The 11,220-nt window shown below is 41.9% G+C and overlaps 1 protein-coding gene across 1 annotated transcript in view; it reads right to left on the bottom strand.

The window, feature by feature from the left end:
• Positions 1-11,220, bottom strand: part of GABRB1 (gamma-aminobutyric acid type A receptor subunit beta1) — a gene marked incomplete at its 5' end in the record, with an annotated part of 166,602 nt that overhangs the window by 81,802 nt on the left and 73,580 nt on the right. The window lies entirely within an intron of this gene.

Raw genomic sequence — 11,220 nt, 5'->3', positions numbered from 1 at the left:
TTTTCTGTGGAGGGGAGGTGTTTCCAAGCTACTAAGTATTGAATTGCTCTGTGGTGATTCCTAGAATCTAGGATTTCTTTAACCTTGAAGTTCTTTCAACCATGATAGGAGGTGTATGTGTGTGGGTGGGTGGGTTGGTTGTAGGGGTGACTGTTGTTCCCTTTTTAGTAAACTGCAGTGAAAAATTGGGTGTATTTGCCTAAGATTTTTGGGTAGTTCTAATTCTACTGTTACTGGGTTTATGATTCTTGTAATTGGAAAAGGTCCAATATATTTTGGTCCGAGTTTTTTACAGGGTTGTAGGGATTTTAGGTATTTTGTGGATAAATATACCATCTCTCCCACCCTGAATGGTGTGGGATTGACTCTCTTTTTGTCTGCCTGTGCTTGTCTAGCTTCGTCTAAAGCTTTCCTAATGATTGGCCAGGTGTTTTGTAATTGTGCAATCCATTCCTTCAGCAATGGGATTTCCGGTTCATTTGGGATTAGTTCTGGCATAGGGTTGAAACTTTGACCGGTGGCTATTTGAAAAGGAGTGTAGCCTGTGCTGGAGTGGACTGCGTTATTGTAAGCAACTTCTGTGAAAGGGAGTAGGTCCGTCCAATTTGTTTGCTGGAAATTAATAAAGCATCTTAAATATTGCTCAAGTACAGAGTTCCCCCCATTCCGTTTGACCGTTCCCTTGAGGATGGTGACTAGATGTCAGTCCCTGAGTAGTTCCTAAGAGGGATAAAAATTCCTTCTAAAACTTTGACATAAATTGTACTCCCCTATCTGACATGATGCATTGTGGTGCCCCATGCAATCTGTAAATATGCTGCTAAGGCTTTTGTGGTGGGGATATTTTGGCAAGCGATGAAGTGCACTTGTTTGGAAAACAAGTCTGTGACCACCCAGATGACAGTGTTCTCGTTGCTTTCTGGTAATTTCACTATAAAATCCATGGCTATTCCTTTCCAGGGGCCTGAGGGTTTCGCTACTGGTTGTAACAGTCTGGGCGATTTCCCTTGCAGCCTCTTAGCCGGCGCAATACCAGAAAGGCATACTCAGACTCAGGTCAGGATACGTGACATAGGAAATACAAAGCCTGACACAGGAAATAACTCCAAACAAAAGGGTACAAAAGGGTATAAAAACATACGCCCTACATGTGCTCAGTCCTTTTCCTGCTGGAACCATCTTTCTGTCTGGCTCTCCTCTGCAATAAACTGTAACCTTCTTTCTAAAGCAGTCACCATGTTGTTTATGTCTGGCTTGGATGAATCACGATAAAGACTTTTCCTCCTACAATTTGGCACTCCAGAATGGGACTCCAAGTTAACCTCTCCAATGGACTGAGACTGGTAAGCCCCATCTTGCCGGCAGCAGACTCCTTGTGTCTGTGGATGGGTTTCCCAGGCCCTGCCCATGTGGACTCAGGGTAGTAAAGGGAGTTTTGGGTTTGAGTTCAAGGGCTGCTTTGGAAAGAAGGTGAAGGTGAGTACTTCTAAATTTTAACTTTAAAGTCCAGGAGAGTGAGAGAAATGTGTCTATGTTTTTTTGTGTGTGAGTGAGAAGACCCTTTTTTCCCAATCACAGTTGGATTTTTGCTCCTTTTGGTCTTTCCTAGTCGCAGAAAGGATCTGTTCAAGTGGCAGACCCTGGAAAGTATGGGGGTTTGGCCAGAGTGCAGGACCTTTTGTTAGGTGAAAGGGAGAGGCTTTGTGAAAATGAAATGGAATGAGTGAATGAGAGAATTGGATTTGGGCAACTAGCTGGTTAGGCCCTGTAAGCAAAGCAAAGCAAAGTTAAGAAATTAAGCCCTGGGGGTTCTGTACCAGCCTGCTACCGGCCCTGCAGAAAAGGCAGGGACAACCCCTTTACAAACGGCAAGAGGCTGGAATAAAGCCTGCCAAATTTATTAACATAAAACAGACACCAACCATGAAACAGGAGCTATGAAACAGGAACTATCCAAGCGGTTGCCTTCAGCAAACCAGCCCTCCCATGCATTCCCCTTAAATACATTCAGGGCGTGGCCTCTCTCTGCCTCCTTCTGAGGTGCCCCATTGCCTTCCTCTGTTTACTCCTGATTGACTGCCTCCTGCGTCGGGCGTCCTTGAACAGGGCCAGCTGTGGGTCATCTTCATCCATGCTGTCAGGCTCACACAGCTGGGTCTCCACCAGGTGGGAGGGGCCTGGCTGAGGGCTCTGCGGAGCCTCAAAGCCATCATCAGCAAGCTCTTCAACACCCCCCTCCTCCTCCTCTGAGTCGTCCGACCCAACTGCCAAACCCACAGGCTGACCCTGAATCACAACACTGGGCAAGGAGTGTCCCTTACCTCTGGAAAGCAAGCAGAGGTCCTCCCAGACGTTTGAAGTCTGCAAACAGTGGTGGTGAAAAGTGAAGGTAAAGCCGGCAAGAGAGCGCCCACGTACCTTCTGCAGGGGAGCAGAAGAGTCCTCAACAGACTCCTTTCTGGTCTGAAACCATGGTGGTTGATCCCTAAAGAAACATCCCAGTTCTCTGTGAGGGATCCAGAGTGCTCCATGGGTTCCTTTTTGACTCAAAACTGTGGTGGTAGGCAGAAGTCTCACTAGGAGGCTTCAGTGCACCGGACTAGATAGAACCAAAGTGAACCCCTGAATCATGGGGTGTTCTAGTTGAAGGGTCGAGATAGCCTCCCCAGTAAAGCTTGCTTGAGGCCTGGGACGAGAATCAGCTATCCATTCAGGCAGGTATGAAAAAGAGATAGGTAGAGAAACTATATATAAAAAATGGACTTTGCTAGGGCTTTGCTGGGAAATCAATTTGGCTAAATAAAGGTACTCAAAGGGAAATTAAAGAAAATAAGAAATAGCAATTCTCTCCCCCTCTCTCTTCTCTCTTTGCAACCACGTGGTGTGTTTAAGATTTGTGCCTTCCCTAATTTGAGTTAACTGAGATTTATGGTGGGAATGACTAGGATGTGTAAAACTAAGACTTCTGTTTCCTTTTCTGTTCTCTTGTCTTTGTGTGTATATGTGTGTCAAAGTCTTTGTGTGTGAGGTAAATGTGACTGTTAATTGTTTCTAACCCAAAGAGAAAAGAATTTTAAAATTCTGCTAGAAATTCTGCTTAAAATAAGCTACCAAAAGGAAAATACCCTCACTCTGTTTGGCCAACAAACAGAGTGAAGAATAATGTGTTTGTTTGTTTGTTTTTCTTCTCCCTTTCTCTCGCTGTACTCTTAAGAACAGCCCAAAGTTAGCAGGAGGGAATGTTTTAAGTTCATCTGCTGGAAAAGTTTCATTCTTACTACTACTACTACTACTACTACTACTACTACTACTAATAATAATAATAATAATAATAATAATAATAATAATAATAATAATAATAATAATAATAGTAATAATAATAATAATAATAATAATAATTGGAAGGGACCTTGGAGGTCATCTAGTCCAACCCCCTGTTCAGGCAGGAAAATCTATAACCAACTTTATCAAATGCCTTACTGAAGTCCACAGTAATTGTATCCACAGCATTCCTCTGGTCCACTAATGTTGTCACTTGGTCAAAGAATGCAATAAGATTTGTTTAGCATGATCTATTTTTGACAAATCCAGGTTGGCTTTTAGTAATGACTTTGTTTGCCTCTAGCTGTTGTTGTTGTTGTTGTTGTTGTTGTTGTTGTTGTTGTTGTTCTTCTTCTTCTTCTTCTTCTTCTTCTTCTTCTTCTTCTTCTTCTTCTTCTTCTTCTTCTTCTTCTTCTTCTTCTTCTTCTTCTTCTTCTTCTTCTTCAACTATATCAGCTCTTTTCCAGTCCTCTGGTAGTTCCCCAGTGCTCCAGGATCTTTGAAAAATATAGTTCAGTGGTTCTGAGATCACATCTGCCAGCTCCTTGAGAACCTTGGGTGTAATCCATCTGGTCCTGGTGATCTGAACTCGTCTAGGCTGGATAGGTGCTCACTTACCATTTTCTTGCCTATTTTAACTTGTGTTTCTAATCTATTTTTATGGTATTGTTTTTGATAGGTTGGACTGGTTTTTTCCCCTCTCCCTTTGTGTAAAGACAAATGCAAAAAAAGAAAAAGAAAAAAATGAGTTAAATAGTTCTGCTTTCTCCCCATTGCTTCTCACCTTCTTGCCACTTTCCCCACTAATGGACCAATTATTTCCTTAACTTTTTTCTTGTTTTTTTACATGTTGAAAGAAGATTTTTTTTTTGTTATTTTTGACTTTGGTCACAAGCCTTAGTTCATTTTAAGCCTTAGCTTTCCTTACTCCATCTTTGCATGCTCGGACTATTTGCTGATATTCTGCTTTAGTTATGTGCCCCTTTCCACTTTTTATACTTGTCCTTTTTATCTTTCAATTTATAAGAGAGTTCTTTATGCAGCCATGCTGGTACCTTCTGAGAGCTGTTATTTTTCTTCTTTGTTGGTATTGTGCTAGACTGTTTTTTTAAAAAAAAAATTCCCAAGCTTCTTGAGTTGTTTTCCTCTTGAGGATTCTCATACATGGAATCCCTCCCAAGCCCTCTCTAAGTTTATTGAAATTAGCTCTCTTAAATTCCAAGACTCTAGTTTGACTGTGTTCTATTGCTTGTGCTTCCATAATGTTGAATTCCAATATTGCATGATCACTCCCCCTCAAGGTTCCTGTGGCTTCAACAACTTCTATCATCTCATTTCTGTTAATGAGAATTAGATCCTGTATGGCTAATCGTAGAAATGTAGTTATTTCTTATATAGAGAGAAACTCCACCTCCTCTTTTATTTGGTCTGTTTCTTTTAAATAATTTAAATCCCTCTAGCTGAGTGTTCCATTTGTGGGTTTCATCCCACCATGTTTCCATAATGGCAACATTATCATATCTGCCCTCATTTACCTGAATTTCTAGTTCACCCTGTTTACTGTTCATACCCTGTGCATTGGTGTATAGACATTTGAGTCCTTTATGACTGACCCTGTGTTTACTTTCTACATAACCTGTGTGTGGTGCCTGAGTTCCCCTATTTTCTTACCACCTGTTTGGCTAGTGTACTTTGTGTGGCACTTGCTATTAAAAGCTTGATTTTGCTTGATAGCAAGGTTGACATTCTTGTCCACACACACATCTATGTTACATGCACTGCTAACCCTGTAATTTTTTGATTGCTGAGGACAGGGATGTTCTGTATCAATTAACTCACTGCCCCCGTTGTTTAGTTTAAATATACCTCCAGAAAATCTGTGAGTTTATTGCCAAGTAACTCAGTCCCTTTCTTTGATGGATGCAAACCATCTCTTTTTTTACATTGTTTCATTGGACCAGCTACAGACATTGTGACTAATATAACCTTAAGTCCTAACATGTTACAAATGTTCAGTTCAGAAATGAGACCTTTCATGTATGTTCTCTTACCAGAATCCAGCATTTCTTTTGTCCTCATCTAGGATGTCCTCATTCTGTCTGCCTATCTGTTTCTTTAACAACTGCAGTATTAATGCTTTTTCAAACTCTGAATGCAAGCTACCCCCCATTCTACTTCTCCTTTTCTTATCCTCTGTTCTCCATGCCTTTGTCTGCCTCTCCTGGGAGAGTCCACCCAGAAAGGGGGAGGAGTTCTTGTTCTCATGTCATGTTCTCAGCCCTGCACAGATGACCCCCCCCCCAAACTTTGGAAGCAGAGCACACTGACCCAGATGCTGCCTTCATCCATCTGAGCCATGGAATTGAGTTTTGAATCCAGCCATCCACTAAAAAAGCCACCATGTAACCTGAGTGGAACAGATTTTTCCAGGTTCTACCAGTCCCCCAGATGCCTGTGAAAAGCTGAAGAAGGAAAGAGTCCTGGAGCCATGGGTCCCCACGTGAAGCCTCAGAAGAAAATTAGGAAGACTATGGGGGAAGGGTGGAAACTCATTGTAAAGTTTTCTTTCTTGCTCCATTTGTATTGTAATAAGCCACTTGGATGTATTTATGGAGAAATGGCATTTGGGAATAGTTGGCACAGCAAGTCCTGAACACCTTGGGACCTCTGTCTAGTGGGAGGGAAAATTTATCCAGAATGTTTGCATTGCCTGTTTGTATTAGTAGCTGCACACACACACACTATTCATAATCACACTGAGTCTCCTCCACCTATCTTCAGTAAAGCTCCAGCCTGATACTTGCCCTGTGTCATTAAAACTTTGTAGGAACAACTTCCTGCAAATTCCAAGGGGGAGAGAACCAGGCCCCCTCAGGTGATTTGCAATTCATATGCCCTGACTGAGGAAGTAGCAGGAAAGAGATCTCCAAACTTAAGCCCTGAATATTTTCCACTGGTGGATTCACTATGTGCAACTTAAGAAAAAAAATAATAGCCTGGCTTGCATACTGGCAAACCTCAATTGGACATTACAAACCTCAATGGACTGAATTAAGAGCTAAGGCATGAAACAACCCTTGAAAATGGGCAGCCAGTGGTTATGTACTGAGGCAAACCATGGCTGTGAAGAATTTTGGGAGGAATGGGCAAACACGACTGGAAGCTAAAGGTGACATCCAACATTTGAAAATGATTGGCACAGAATATTGGACACTATAAATTTTTTTTCCACCTAACAAAATTTTTTGTCCTGACTTTTAGAACTTTATGGGTTGGAAGATCCCCTTTTGGGAGCCACTGCAGGGATCTTTTTTCCTGCTGCCTCCATTAGTGTTTTTCTTATTTTTGCATTAACAGTTTAAAGCTTATTTACCAAGTATCCCTGATCAGACCAATTTTAATCTTGTGCCAGTAAAACTGTGTCACCCACACTATTATGGCACAAGGGGGGGGGATTGTGGGAAGTCAGCTCCCCAGAGAAGGACATATTAAAAGGGCAGAAAAATATATTTCCTAAAAAAATATTGAAGAACCAGGAAAGCATGCCCAGGTCTCCCTCCCCCAAGCAGAAAACCAGTTCTATACACATGCAAATGTAAACCATCAGGAAGGTTGGAGCTGGAAGCTTAGGAAGACAAAGACCTAAAATCTACATAACCCAGCCCCAGGAAAGCAGGATATGACCTTTGGACATAGTAGGATTGACCAACAACCATCAAGAATACCAGAAAGGCATATCCAGACTCAGGTCAGGCTACGTGACACAGGAAATACAAAGCCTGACACAGGAAATAACTTCAAACAAAAGGCTCCAGAGGGTATAAAAACGTACTCCCTACATGTGTTCAGTCCTTTTCCTGCTGGAACCATCTTTCTGTCTGGCTCTCCTCTGCAATAAACTGTAACCTTCTTTCTAAAGCAGTCGCCATGTTGTTTATCCCCGGCTTGGATGAATCATGATGAAGACTTTTCTTTCTACAACTCAAACTGTCCCCTGCTACGTCCTGGGACAGGTTTTTGTAAGAGAGGGGCCATCAGTTTGGCCTCTGGTTTTTCCTTTAAGGGAGGTTTACTTAGGTCTGGTTGTTCTAGCTGGGATTCCTTATTTTTCCCTGCTTCAGAGCCTTTTGAATCTAATAGTTCTGCCCAGCAATACCAGTATGGCAAGAGTGCAATCTTGGTCTGAGCTATTTTAATATTTTGTGATCAAAAGTACCAACTTCAGGCCAAAATTGGTTCCCAGCCTCATCACTGAGCAGAGCCCACTTCTTACATAGTTTGCACACATACTTCTTTCTCATCCCCACCTGGGAAGGCAATTTGTCCTGACTCCAGGTTTCCATCTGTCTCCCTAGGGGAGATCTCAGTGGGATCCTAGACTCTGAGCTTCACAGTCTTAGGCTGTTCTTTCCACCATCTGCAATGAGACTCCAAGGTTTCTTTTCCCTTTTTTTCCCTTGGGTCCCTCACAATCTGTGGAACAACACCACCACCATCAGGTGAAGGTACCTTCCAACTATGGTCTGCTGCCCTGTGTTTTTCAGGCAAATGGCCTGGGAGAACTCTGTCAAAATTAATCAGAGTACAGGCACCTCTTTCTGCAATAGGGCTCTGTTCAGTGATTCTTAGCTAGTTGCCCAGGAGTGAAACCCTTTCTTTCTTTTGCACTCACTCCTCACACACTTTCTTTTCTCTTTCTCAAAAGATCCTGCACTCTGGCCAAACCTCCTTGCTTTCTAGAGTCCATCGGTCACTGTCTGGTGAAACTAGCAATGGATCTGGGGGGCGGCTAGGAAAAGCACAAAGGGAGCAGAATCTATCTTTGGCAGAGAGAGAGTCCCACTTACACACATGCCCCCCACCATACTTCTTTCACCTCCTGGGCTTCCTTAAAACTGTCAAAATTTAAAATGGTTCTTACCTCCTTTTGAACAGCACTCTAACGCAAAAACCCTCAAAACTCCCTTTACTACCCTGTGCCACTTGGGCAGTGTCTGTGGAGCTTATCCACAGAAAAAGGGAATCTGTTGCTGGCAGGGTAGTGGCACTCCAGGCCCAGTTTGATGGTTTGGTTATCTGGGAATCCCTTCATGTTCTGTGCTTAGTGTTGGGTAGAGTATGTAAAATTCTAAATCCCATCATTTCACTGCTTCTGTTTGTATGACTTATTTGGTTATGAATGAGCTATGGGCTGACCATTTCTGCTTCCTTATGAATGAAGACATCTAGATAAGCTGTATTTGCTTGTAGCAGGCATCTGGTTACATCTGGTGGAGCAGTGGGCTAATGCCTCCTTAAGTAACACCAGCTGCCTGCAATTAGTGCAGGTTCGCATCCCACCAGGCTCAAGGTTGACTCAGCCTTCCATCCTTCCGAGGTAGGTAAAATGAGGACCCAGATTGTTGGGGCAATAAGCTGACTTTGTAATAATGCCGCTTTGGGGGGGGGGGCGAAAGCCCTAATAAGCAGGCATATACATAGAATGAAGGCTATTGCTAAGCACATTGGTTTGTGCTTAAATTGTAAGCCGCCCTGAGTCTTCGGAGAAGGGCGGGATATAAATGGGATTAAAATAAAAATAAAATAAAAAATTGTTTTTCTCCTTAAGTGCCCACATTCGCCTGTGATTTTAGCACCTCACTAACATTCCTTTTGCAAGCATCTGCTGGCTCTCTGTGGAATATGTCTCAGATGGGCTTTTTACTAGTGGCTTGTCTTTTCACATTTCTTAAGGTATTTTCTAATGGCTGGGTTTTCTGGGGTCCTGGGGGGGGGGTGAGTTTGATTTCTTACACCACTGAAGCACATTATTTAGAATGACACACATAAGGTAAGTCACTGTTTCAAAAGTCAGAACCAACATCCACACTGAGTCTTTCCTTATATCTTAGCCATCTTCCTTTTTCTCTATTTCCTGGGCAGGTGTTCAAGCTTACCCCATTTTAAGCTAATGATTCCATGCACCTGGAAATCATTCTTTCTTCCTTGGCACTCCTTTCATTTTACCATCTATGCAAAATGAAAGGGAAACAAATTTATCCTGGCCAAGCAATACTAATCAAACTTCTCAGATCAAACACATCATGTCAAACATGAAGAGCAACAGTATGGATGTGGCTTAAGGGCTACAAGTCTACAGCATTTCTTGGATCTATACAGCAAACAAGTGATTCATTCATCATAAGTGAACCTATCAAGCCTCACAAGATTACTGTAATTGTGAGGAGTTTGACCAGAACATGGGAACTCTATACAATGCCATGAGTATACTGCAGGGGTTGAAATGTTGGATTGGTATTAGGAAAACTCAGAATCAGGACTACCTGGAATTTTTCTAGGAAACGTTAGACAAGTCACTGTTACTTCACAATCTTCTTGCATGGTTACTAATGTGGGCATTAAATGAATATCTCTATGGAAGCTGCCCTGAAGTCTTAAAGAAAAAGCATGTTATAACTCTATCAAATAAAGAAATAATAAAGTCATGTGCCACTAAGAACCGGTTGTCTTCTTTTTATCACATTTCTCAAATGGTCCAATGAAGTGTTTGGTCCTGCCTCCTGCCCCAAATAAATCAATGAGATCTGAAAATGTCGCTTATTGAAAGAAAACATATATGAAGATGAATAAACAGCAAAACTGACCACACTTTAAAAAATGTGGACAAATTTCAGAACTGGACGGATCAGATTTATCTGTTTTATTAAAACAGATAATTTATCTGTTACTTTTCTCAGTTTAAAAAGTATTATCCAGACAGATTCATCTATATTTAAATGAGTAGGCAGGAGGCCCTTTTCAACTTAATGCATGCAGAAGCCTAGGATTTTCTGAGATGGAAACTTCTACTTTCCAATGAACTGTCCTGACCCATGCAAGTGAAATCAAGGGAGAAATCACCTTGGACAAAAACAGCTGCAGCATAATCGGCTCTATGTCCAGACAGAGACAAAAACCCAAACACACATATACTGAAAAGCAAAAGGCAGGCTAAAACTGTTTTCCAAACTGGTGCAGTTCCTGGGATCTGCTCAGGATATTTACACCTTGTTCTGACAGCAGCATTTGCTTTCTTGGTTCCTTCCCACTAGGTTGGTGTGACACATTTATGAGCAATTATTTACTGAGAAATTGGAAAAGTGATGTTATTCCAGACATTAAGGAACGGCTTTTGGAAATGTGTGACTTATTTATGCTGGAAAAGGCATTTTTTTCTACCCATTAAAGGATAAAACAATACAGGTAGCCTTTCCTTAATGACTGCTTGCTTAGCAACTGTTTGAAGTTATGAAACTCCACCCCCCACCCCCCCCAAAAGCTGCTTATGACCCGATTCTGGAATTCTGATGGTGGAAACTGTGCCCTGTGATCACATAAAACATTAACAGAATCCACAATAGAATGAGAATCAGCATCTCCACTAGATCAGGGCCTTTCAACCTTTTCACTGATTGTACCACTTTTAGAATATGGCAACATTCGAGTACCACCAGTCACCTACAGTAGCAAGGTGTCAAAAACTTGATGATCAAAAAAAAGGGAGAAAGTGATAAAGTACAGGTAGTCATTGACTTACAATAGTTTGCTTAGTGACTGTTCAAAGTTACAACGGCACTGAAAAAGTGACTTATGACCATTTTCACACTTATGACCGTTGCAGCATCCCCAGGGTCATGTGACTTACATTCGGATACTTGGCAACTGATTCATATTTATGATGGTCATATTGTTCTAGGGTCATGTGATTGCCTTTTGCAACCTTCTAACAAGCAAAGTTAGTGGGGAAACCAGATTCACTTAACAACCATGTTACTAATTTAATCTCTCCCTCCCTCTTTCTTTCTGTCTCTCCCTCTCTCTATTTCTTTCTCTCCCTCTCTCTCCCTCTCTGTATTTCTC

The sequence above is a fragment of the Vipera berus genome (genome assembly GCF_964194415.1).
Source record: "Vipera berus genome assembly, chromosome: 7".
Classification (NCBI taxonomy): domain Eukaryota; kingdom Metazoa; phylum Chordata; class Lepidosauria; order Squamata; family Viperidae; genus Vipera; species Vipera berus.
Note: the sequence above shows the minus strand (reverse complement) of the source record. Positions and strands in the feature narration are given on the sequence as shown.